This window comes from Physcomitrium patens, chromosome 4 (assembly GCF_059467195.1).
Source record: "Physcomitrium patens ecotype Gransden chromosome 4, ASM5946719v1, whole genome shotgun sequence".
Taxonomy (NCBI): Eukaryota; Viridiplantae; Streptophyta; class Bryopsida; order Funariales; family Funariaceae; genus Physcomitrium; species Physcomitrium patens.
In genome coordinates this window covers 15,445,271-15,456,582 of record NC_143413.1, presented here as the reverse complement: position 1 = coordinate 15,456,582, position 11,312 = coordinate 15,445,271, and the positions used below count along the sequence as shown (strand labels likewise).

Sequence of the window (11,312 nt, the reverse complement as noted above, 5' to 3'; positions counted from 1 at the left end):
CAATTTCTTTACCTCATATTGTAATCCGTAGAGAAATTGACTCACAAGTGCGGCATCATCCCACTTGATATCAGTTGCAAGTTGTCGAAATTGCGAAGCATATAATGTTACTGATCGATTGCCTTGTCGCAAAATACGGATCTTGTTGGTTGCAACACGAATTGCATCATGTTCTCCAAACATGGATCGAAACTCCGCCAAAAAAGCCTCCAGATTATCCAATATTGGATCTCGTCGTTCAAGAAAAGATGAAAACCATGACAATGCTGAACCTGAAAGAAGTGTACCAATGAATCTAACTTGTGACCCTGGAATTGGATAGCTCTGGGGTTGAAGTTCAATCACTAGTTGGACCTGATTGATGAATCCTCGAAACTTGGATCTGGTACCATCAAACTTCTCGGGCAAGGCAACTCTCGGTTCTCTAACACTCGAAGGGTGTTCCATTCTGGGAGAAGGGACATGATTTGGTGCAGATGTCGAAGCAGCCCCAATCATCTCTATATCTTCACTTCCTACCATTCTTGTTGCTCCTTGTGGTGGTAAATTGAGTTGATGCATCGCAAGCATTAACTCCCTCAATTGTTCTTGCATCTGTGCCATTGCACTCTTCATTTCAACAAGCTCTGCCATAGTAGCACTTAGAAAAGAGAAGATGTCTAATAACGCTCAAAACAAATAGAAGAGAGGAATTGATAACAAAGAAAATACTAAGAACAATATCAGTTTAAAAGAGGGTAATCCGCAACTTCTAATGCGCTTATGTCTTATCAAGAAAAAGGGGTAATCCACTCTTAATCAAGAAAAGACAAAGCTCTGATATTGTAAGTGTACTCTTGTCAATCTGTCAAGGACAAGAACTCGATGAAAGCTAAAGAATAAGTGAGACTTTTCTCAAAAAGAAATAGGACAAAATAGAAATATGTATATTAAGAAAGAAACTGGAATGGCTATTGCCAAAATACAAGAAAACTAGAGACCCTTGAAACTAGACTAGAAGCAAGAAAGGAGTTGACAAGAGTGAAGAGGGCTTCACTCTTGCCTCTATATATACTATCTAACTAGAAGCCACGTGGCGATGTTCTATAAGACCTCCAATATATGTTGACTTTCTAGGCCACATGCCTTTGCTTGCAAGGCAAGTTTTCTATGGATGGACCACGTAGTTAGCTTGTTCTTTAAGCTTCCAACATGCGTGGCACATGGCTAACTTGTTGACCAAGTTTTTAACCTAAAAGTCAACTATAGACTCCTATAAAGTCAAAGCAGCGTCTATGAAGCTTTTAAGAAGCTTCTCTAGAAGATATTACACAATTAACCTACTTTTACATACTTTTATCTATTCATATAGGTAATTATATGTATGTCCGTGACACCTATGTGCGTTCACTAATATCATATCCGCGCCAATGAACAAGATATTCTAACTTATTTTGGCGCGGCCTTGAGTCTAATATCTCTTCCACCTCAAATTCTTCATTATTATCTACTTCTATAGGAGGCGGTGGCATTTGTCTTCTTCCTTGTATATCCACTGTCTTATATGGTTCAAGAAGAGACACGTGGAATATAGGATGGATCTTCATTGACTCCGGTAGATGTAACCGATATGCAACTGGGTTGATCTGTTCAGAAACAGAAAAGGGGCCAAGCCTACGATAGTCCAACTTATCACAAGGTCGAGTAGTCTTGATATTGCGACGAAGTAGCCATACCTTATCACCCACGTTGAGTTGTGGTTGCTCCTTATGATATAGATCTGCGTTTATCTTTTGTCGTTCTTGAGCTTCTTTCAATTGCGTCTTCATTATTGCATGTAACTCTGACAACCGATTTGCCATATCTTCTGCTGCAGGATTATCAACTTTTGAAAAATCAAAAGTATCAAGTCTAGATGATAGCCATAATTGGCAAAGAAAGGTGTTTGTTGCGTGGAAGAATGTACCGTATTATTATAAGCAAACTCTGCCAATGGCAGAAGGGTTGTCCAATCATCTTGTTGGTAGTTGATAGTACACCTTAAATATTGCTCCAAGACTTGGTTTACGCGCTCTGTTTGTCTATCAGTTTGAGGATGGAAAGCCGAAGATAGCTTTATGTCCATTTTTAAAATCATGAAAAGGATCCTCCAAAATCTTGACACAAATTGAGTTCCCCTATCCGATATGATATCTTTAGGTAATCTATGATAGCGATAGATATTATCAATGAAAAGCTTAGCTGTTTCTTCACCTGTGATAGATTTTGTACATGGCACAAAATGTGCCATCTTGGTAAAATGATCTACTATCACAAATATAGAATCATAAGATCTTGAGCTTGGAAGATCTGTGATGAAATCCATAGAAACAGAAGACCATGGTTGTTCTGGTATAGGTAATGGCTGAAGAAGTCCATAAGGTCGATGATGAGGAATTTTTGATCTTGAACAAATATCACATGATTGTACAAAGTCTTTGACTGACTTCCACATTTGTGGCCACCAAAAATTTCTTGATATGAATTCCAAAGTCTTATTATATCCAAAGTGCCCTGCTGCTAGAAAGTCATGACGTGCTTGAAGAACACGTAAACGTGCTTCTCCTTCTGGAACATATAGGCATCCTTCAAAATATAATAGATTATTCTTGAACTCGAACTTAGAAGGATCATGAGACTTGAAAGAATTATTCTCGATATCATGAATAAGAGGGTCTGAGGACATACTGGACTGGATTTGCTTGAGAAAAGTTGAATCAACAGTCAATGTTGATTTCATTGCTCGGAGATGAAATTGCTCCGGTTTCAAGAGGACCGTTCTTTGTTGCTCAAAAGCTGCATCTCCTTCTTTTGGTGCAAAATAAGAATGTCTAGATAGGGCATCGGACAAACCTTGTTGTTTTCCAGGCCGATAAGTAATAATGAACTCAAATCTTGACAAAGATATACTCCAACGAGCTTGACGACGATTCAATACGCTTGCTGACATGAAATACTCGAGGTTCTTGTGATTTGTATATACAGTGACTGGACTAGAAGCGCCTTCTAGATAATGACGCCATTCTTGAAAGGAATCCATGATCGCAAGAAGTTCTTTATCGTGGATCTCATAATTGATCTCGGCTGCTGAGAATTTTCTTGAATGAAAAGCTATCGGATGAAGTTTGTCATCTGTTCCCATTTGTGATAAAACTGCACCCAAGGCAAAATCTAATGCATTTGTTTCCATAAAAAATGCCTTGGAAAAGTCAACACGATATAAGACTGGTGCAGAGACAAACGATGTCTTCAAGGCTTCAAATGCTGCTTCCACTTCTTGATTCCATTGGAATTTATCTTTACTAGTCAAGCGTGTAAGTGGAGCTGCAACTCGTGAAAAATTTTTGATAAAGATCCGATAGTAATTGGCAAATCCCAAGAAACATTGGACATCTCTTACTGTCCTTGGAATCTTCCAATCCATGATTGTTTGGACTTTCTTAGAATCCATCATGAGACCATCATTTGAAATGATGTATCCTAAAAAGTCAACTTCAGTAGTGTGAAATACACACTTTTCCATCTTGGCGTACAATCCTACATCTCTAAGTTTTTGTAATACTTGACGAACATGTATTTCATGTTCTTTGACGTTCTTAGAATAGATCAAGATATCGTCTAGATAGCAGACGACAAAATTGTCTAAGAATTCACGAAATACATCATTCATAAGATGTTGAAAAGCAGTTGGTGCATTCGTGAGTCCAAAGGGCATGACATTATATTCGAAATGTCCATACCTGGTTCGAAACGCAGTCTTCCATTCATCTCCTTCTTTGATCCGTACTAGATTATATGCTCTTCTTAGATCTATTTTTGTATAGATTTTAGCTTAATTCAACTGGTCAAGGAGTCATGATATCAAAGGTAATGGATACCTATTCTTGATTGTGATCTTGTTGAGTCCTTGATAATCAACACACATTCGTAAAGATCAATCTTTTTTCTTTACGAATAGAATTGGAGCTCCTGCTAGAGATTTTGAATGGCGTATGAAATTCTTCGCTAAATTCTCGTCAATATATGTCTTGAGATCAGCCATCTCATCTTGCGATAAACTGTAAATTGGTCCAAATGGTGGCTGAGTTCCTTCCTTGAGGTCAATTGAACAATCATATGGGCGATGCTCAGGAAGAATATCTGCATTCTTTTTCTCAAAAACGTCTTGATACTCCTGATATTGACTTGGAATGCCACTTGAAGTCTCTACGTTTTCAGAAATAGAAGCAGCATAAATAGCAAAAGTTGATCCTTCTTTTGCTACGTGTATAAATGCTTTTGCACCTATCAGTACGGGTTTTACTATACTAGACTTATAGTTTTTTACTTGATTGGTAGAACTATTAATAACGCTCTGGGAAAAGTCAAGTTTATGCAAATTCCAATCTATTCGAGGGTTATATTTTTCTAGCCAAGATAAACCTAAAATAACTAGATTGGATGGGGATTTAATTATGTTAAAAGCTATGTAGCTATCATGACCATCTATTGTTACTTTTATAGGATGAGTTTCATGAGTGACATCTCCAGAAGACAAGGGACGACCATCTATGACTTCTACATGTACTGGTTTAGGTTTTTGTATAAAAGGTATTTTACGACTTTTAACAAATTGTTCATCTAAAAAACATGCTGAGGCTCCCGAATCTAATAAAGCAGAGGCTTTGTAATTCTTAGGTCCTAAATATAAGTCTATTATAAAACAAGGAGAGGGTTCTGAGGAGAGGATAGGACCTTCATTAGGAATTGTACAAGGTTCCAGCTGCATGGTCCCTATTGTAGCTGGACAAATCCGTTTCCCGACATGTTGTCTTCTTTCACCGTCGTACCCCTCATTTTATAGTTGCGTCGTTTCTTTGGACAATGTTGAGTAGTGTGCTTAGGTTCTCCGCAATATAAACATAATCCTTCTTGACGACAACGAATCTTTTCTTGCTCAGTTAGGGGTTTAAAACGTACCGCGTCAATTTGCATGTCTTCTACTTCCGAATGTACGTTTGACAAAGATGTTGATGTTGCCATTGAGTAATAACGTTGAGGTTCCCGTGAATGATTTTCGGATCGAAATTCGAAAAGTCGATTATCACATTTTACCGCAAAATCGATTGCTTGACTCAAAGTTTGAGGATCAGGTAAGTTGAGCATCAATTTCTTTACTTCGTATTGCAATCCATAAAGAAATTGACTGATGAGTGCAGCATCGTCCCACTTGATGTCAATTGCAAGTTGTCGAAATTGTGAAGCATACACTGTTACAGAGCGATTTCTTTGTCGCAGAATTTGGATCTTATTTGTTGCAACACGAGTTGCATCGTGTTCACCATACATAGATCGAAACTCCGCCAAAAAAGCTTCTAAATTGTCCAATATTGGATTTCGTTGTTCAAGAAAAGATGAAAACTACGATAATACAGAACCAAAAAGTAGAGTGCCAATAAACCTGACTTGTGATCCTGGAGTTGGATAGCTTTGTGGTTGAAGTTCAATTGCCAATTGTACTTGATTGATGAACCCTCGAAACTTTGATCTCGTACCATCAAATTTCTCGGGTAAGGCAATTCTTGGTTCTCTAGTGCTTATAGGGTGTTGTACAATTGGAGAAGGAACGTGATTTGTTGTAGATGTTGAAGCAGCTCCGATCATCTCTATATCCCCACTTTTTGCTATTCTTGTTCTTTCATGTGTTGATGAATTGAGTTGATGCATCGCAAGCATTAACTCCCTCATTTGCTCTTGCATTTGTGCCATTGCACTCTTCATTTCAACAAGCTCTGCCATAATGACATTAAGAAGAAAAATTTGTTTGATACTGCTCAAGACAAAAAAAAAGAAAGACTTGATAACAAAGAAGATACTAAGAACAATATCAGTTTAGAAGTGGGTAATCCGCAAACTTCTAATATGCTTATGTCTTGTCAAGAGAAAGGGGTAATCCACTCTTACTCAAGAAAAACAAAGCTCTGATATTGTAAGTGCACTCTTGTCAATCTGTCAAGGACAAAGACTCGATGAAGGAAAATATACAAAAAAAGGCTATCTCGATATAATAAGTCAAAATATAAACAAATATGTATATTAAAAGGAAACTGGAATGGCTATTGCCACAAGATAAGAAACTAAAGACTCTTGAACCTGGACTAGGAGCAAAAAAGGAGTTGACAAGAGTGAAGAAGCCTTCACTCTTGTCTCTATATATACTATCTAACTAAGGGCTACGTGGCGACGTTCTATAGGACCTCCAATATGTGTTGACTTTGTAGGACACATGCCTTGACTTACAAGGCAAGTTTTTCTACGTGTGGGCCACATAGTTAGCTTGATCTTCAAGCTAACAACATGTGTGGCACATGGCCAACTTGTTGACCACGTTTCTAATCCAAAAAATCAATTAAAGACACCTATGAAGTCAAAGCAGCGTCTAGGAAGTTTCTAAGAAGCTTCCATATTAAATATTATAGAATTAACTTACTTTTATCTACTTTTACTTACTTCTACCTATTTCTATATGTAATTATTAGCTTACATGATTATGGCCGTGACACCACCACCAAAGAGTGACCCTACTTACCAACATTTGGACAAACCATACAATTTTTGCAAGCCGAGAGCCCCTTACTTAGAGATTGATACCACCTCCACTATTTATCACTGAGGAGCCAGCCGTCCGCCTCCGCCTCATTAAAGAAGAGCCATGGCCGATATCTCACCCAGCACTACGCATTGCCATCGAAGAATTATTCGCCTCAATTGCACCTCGTCCACCAGAACAACCTGAGCCTATAACTTGGAATCAAAGACTACAGCGAACTGACAAAGAAGAGGCAATATACCAATCTGAAATCGCTGAACTCAGAACTTCCTTTGCCAGGAAGCAGCACCAATAATACAACTCGTATAACCTCAACAAACAACAACGCCTGCCATTAACAATCCGACAACAACTCCAACAATATGCAAGAACACGTCACCACGGGGACGCCATGCATACTTGACTCAGCATTTGGTACAGAAGGAACACGTAAAACCGCGACGTTGCCACTTGGATTTAAACCAAAATCCTCCGAGGTGGTGAGAATCACCCTAACCGTATCTCATAGCCTCTGTGGCCAAACCAACAACTTGTAACACACAACGCTTTACAAGAAAAAGTGTATTACCTTCCACCTCCTGCCCACCAGCCAACTACTCCGGCAGCAAATTCAACCTTGCAGATGGGTATCGGGTGGGCGGTATTCATCTGGGGGCAGGCTGGCTAGGTGTAGAGGTTCACCTGCTAAAGCAGTCCCGTCTCACTTGTGTGCAACCAGCTCAGATGAGGGCACTTGTGGATATTGACATTCCTGCAATCAATCAGTCCACGGCAAGTGAATAATGAGCACAAGCATTGCCTAAATTACATCCCTGCTTTTCACACACTGGGTGCTCAATAAATCCTGGCAGGTTTCCTTCAGTAGCTAGCGACGATATTGTCGCTGTGCGTTTGGCAGAAGAGTTCACGACCTCAGTTTCCATATGCTAGCTTAGAATCGGACGCATCCGCGACCATAAACTCAAAAGCAAGTTGGGGGGGGGGGGGGGGGGGGGGAGATCAACCCCATTCCGAAAGAGCCACCCAGTGAGTGCGCTGGAAGGGATTCACGATGCACGATTTCGCGCAGGCGGGAGTCCTCGGACGTGGGCTGAACGGCCGGTCTCATCGAAGACCAAGCCGCGCCTGCCATGGAGCTCCGGCGCACTCCATGTTACACAGGCGAAAGGAATCAGATTCCAGAGACTTCACAACGGGAATGATTGTGGCGACACCCAAACCAGGAAAGTCTTACGACAGCATAGCAGGAGGAAGAGCACAAATGTTCGTGACAACCACAAAGAGCCAGTGCCACGGCAGTCCACAGCGCGTGCTCGGCGCCACCGATGCCCAAAGAGGAGCTCTCAGAGAGGGAGAGAGAAGTGGATGGGTGGAGGAGGACGAGGCTGGGAAGAGATAACGGTATGGGTATTGTGATAGGAATCGGAGCTTGCATCTGTGCCTTCTTAGCTCAGCTGGTTAGAGCGTCGTGCTAATAACGCGAAGGTCACAGGTTCGAGACCTGTAGAGGGCATGTGAAGGAGGTATAGCTCAGTGGTAGAGCAATCGGCTGCAGTCCGATAGGTCAGCGGTTCAACCCCGCTTGCCTCCTCTGGTTGGATTGAGGTGACAACCGTTATCGCTCTCGCCGCGCACCACATTTCTCCCTTTTCGCTGCCTTCGTCTGTTCTCACAGCATCGAGCACGAAGCATGCTTCCAGAGGCCCTCAAGTGCGACCCCGCACCCACTACGTCACACTAGGCCGCATGGCCCTCGGTCTCCACCTTTTCGAGGAAATAACGAGGAGATTCAAGGAAGAGATTCAAGGAAATATAAATTAATAATACTCAACTTTGTTACCACTGTGGATGATGCATAGAGTATAAGCAGACTGGTTGAGATCCGGATGAATAGGATCTCATCGTGTAGTTTGACGTGTATATCTATCTGTGGACGTCATCCATGGATGGATGTCGAAGGTGACAATAAAGGTTATTGTAGTTCCAACACCCCCTCTTGCTGCAAGCATCACATTGCTGGTGAGCGGCAGAGTTGTATTAGAAGTGGTAGAGATTTTTTTTTATCATGGTGTATTCTCAAAGTACCTACATTTTCTACTTTTGGTCGATTTGGAAAAATAAATAAATAAAAATGGATTGGATTGCTAAAGAAACGATGTAGAGGTATTACCTTTGATTTGTCACTTATTCATTAGCTCGATGTAGAGGTATCACCTTTGATTTGTCGCTTTGCTCATTAGCTCGATGAAGAGTGGCACCACCTTTAGCGAGTGTGCCATCATGTTTGCCAAGTGGGATCACTTCAACAACAAAAAGAAGAGCAAATTGGTATACTAGAGTATGAAACATATATAAGATGGAGTTTTTTTTCATATACTAAGTTTGAAGAGAGTGGTTGTCGGTGAGATTGCATGTAGATAGAGTTGTGTAAAGTTTGTATTGTTGTAGTCTCTTTTGTATCAATCAAGTTGTTTCCAAACATCATTGATTATTTTAGCTATGAACTATGTTGTTGGGTGTTTTTGTTTTGGTTGACAAGTTTAACCTTTGTTATTGAGGAGCAAAGGGTTGACAAGATAAAAAGCCTTGTATGTGTCATGGACATACATATTTATTTAGATAAGAAGTATTATGTAGAAGGTGAATGTAGGTAGATTTAATATTATCTTGTGGTGAAGCTTCATAGATGCATATTTGATTTTATACATGTTTATAGTTGATTAATAGGTTAGAAACTTAGCCAACAAGTTAGCCATGTATCGCATATGTGGATAGCTTGTGGTATAAGCTAACAATGTGGCGTCTATATAAGAAACTTGCCTTGTAAGTTAAGACACATGTCTTGCAAATTTGACACATATTAGAGATCATGTAGGATATCACCATGTAACTCCTAGTTGGATAGTATATATATGGAGGCAAGAGTGAAGCCTTCTTCACTCTTGTCAATACCTTTTTAGTCCTTAATCTTGTTTCAAGTCTTTCTTATCTTTTTATCTTTGACAATAGCCATTCTTATTCAATATATTATCATCTTTGAATGATTTTCTAGTCTTTTTAAGTGACATAAGAGTGTATTGAGATTTTTTTTTTGAAATTCATGTTCTTGACAATTTGGCAAGAGTGCTAATTTGTTGTCCTTATTTTGTGTTAAAAGTAAGTGCATTGCTTTACTTCTATTGTTATGTTTTGAAGGTTACAAATTACCTATCTTTAAACTCATTTTTAATTTTTTAACATTGATTATTTTTCTTAAAAAGAGTAGACTATCCCTCTTTGTGGAAACTCTCATTTGATATTAAAAGTTATAGATTATCTTCTTTTGATTTGACTTTTAGATTTTTTTTTTGAATTATCTATGTAAGAAAAAATTATAGATGCTACTCTTGGTGGAAGTAAGAATAAATTTGCAACTATTATAAATCTTCATGAGCTTGTCAATACTCTAAGGATAGAAATCTCATGTATATTTAATGTCAATTATTAGAATATTATTTTGACACCTATAGAAGATGTCAAAAATAAAGTTGAAAGTCTATTTCAAGAAGTTGTGTAATTGAGAGAAACAAGTAGATCAAGCTCATAACTAAATCTAAGAAGTCTTATTATTCTAAGTATGAGAGAAACAAGGATAAATATCCTTGAGAAGTTTAATAGAACAAGATCAAAATTTTGAAGGTTTTTACAATAAGTAAAGTTCTATCTAAGGTTGTATTATTCTTAATATCTTGATAGACTTATTCAAGTTGGATTCATGAGTGCACTTCTCTCTAAGAATGTTCTCTCTTGCTTTACATCTTTGATGGAAAATAAATTCACATCTTTTCTATGATTTGAATTCATTCTTAAAAGTATTTACTACTACTTTTAGAGAAAGTGATGAAAAAAGGGTAATAGAGACCAAACTTGTATTTTTACAATAAGAATCACATTCAACCATCATATATGTTGTAAAATTTTAAAATCTTACTTATAATATAGATAAGAATGATAAAACCTTTGTTAATCAATTTCAATATAGATTAATAAATAATGTCAAATATTTGATATTGATGATACCAAGAGTAGGCTCGTTAGAGCAATTTATTGCTCAAGCCATTGTATTTGACAATTAACTCTTTGAAAGATGCCAAGAACAAAGATTTGGTTGGAGATGTACAAATCAAGCTATGGTGACAATCACTAAGTTTACAAAAGTTTATTCATTAAGACCAAAATCTATACAAATTCATACAATATGTTTTAAGCTTCTTATCAAGCAAGAAAAAACTTGACATCATCAAGAAGGTTTATACTTATATTGTGGAGAACCTAAATATACTGCTTAACATTATCCAAAGAAGCAACGCAACTACAAAATAAAGAGCACGATAGCCATAGAGGACAATGTGTTGGAAAACAAGTTTTTTCAATTACAATAAGAATCATGTGGTTAAAATCTTATGTAACATCTAGTAAAGATTTTATTCTCTCTTCAAATCCCTCATCTTATTTTATAATTGAAGTTTGTTTGGAACCAAAAAATCACAAAGTCTTTACCTTGCTAGATTTAGAAGCCTTAGCTTATTTTATAGACAAAGGCTTTATTAAAAAATAAGAAATAGCTTTAGTCAAGAAAAATAAACTTGTGCATGTAAAAGTCATAGATGGACATTATATTGATTTTAAGAAACGTTTATTAAAATCTTATAAATAGTCACAATAA

At 38.0% G+C, this 11,312-nt stretch overlaps 2 non-coding genes across 2 annotated transcripts; both read left to right on the top strand.

Moving 5' to 3' along the window:
- Positions 1–8,046: 8,046 nt before the first annotated feature.
- TRNAI-AAU (transfer RNA isoleucine (anticodon AAU)) lies at positions 8,047–8,120 on the top strand. The gene has a single exon. It is a non-coding gene; the product is annotated as a tRNA-Ile (tRNA).
- A 6-nt stretch (positions 8,121–8,126) lies between these two features.
- On the top strand, positions 8,127–8,198 carry TRNAC-GCA (transfer RNA cysteine (anticodon GCA)). Its single transcript has one exon. It is a non-coding gene; the product is annotated as a tRNA-Cys (tRNA).
- The last annotated feature ends 3,114 nt before the right edge of the window (positions 8,199–11,312 follow it).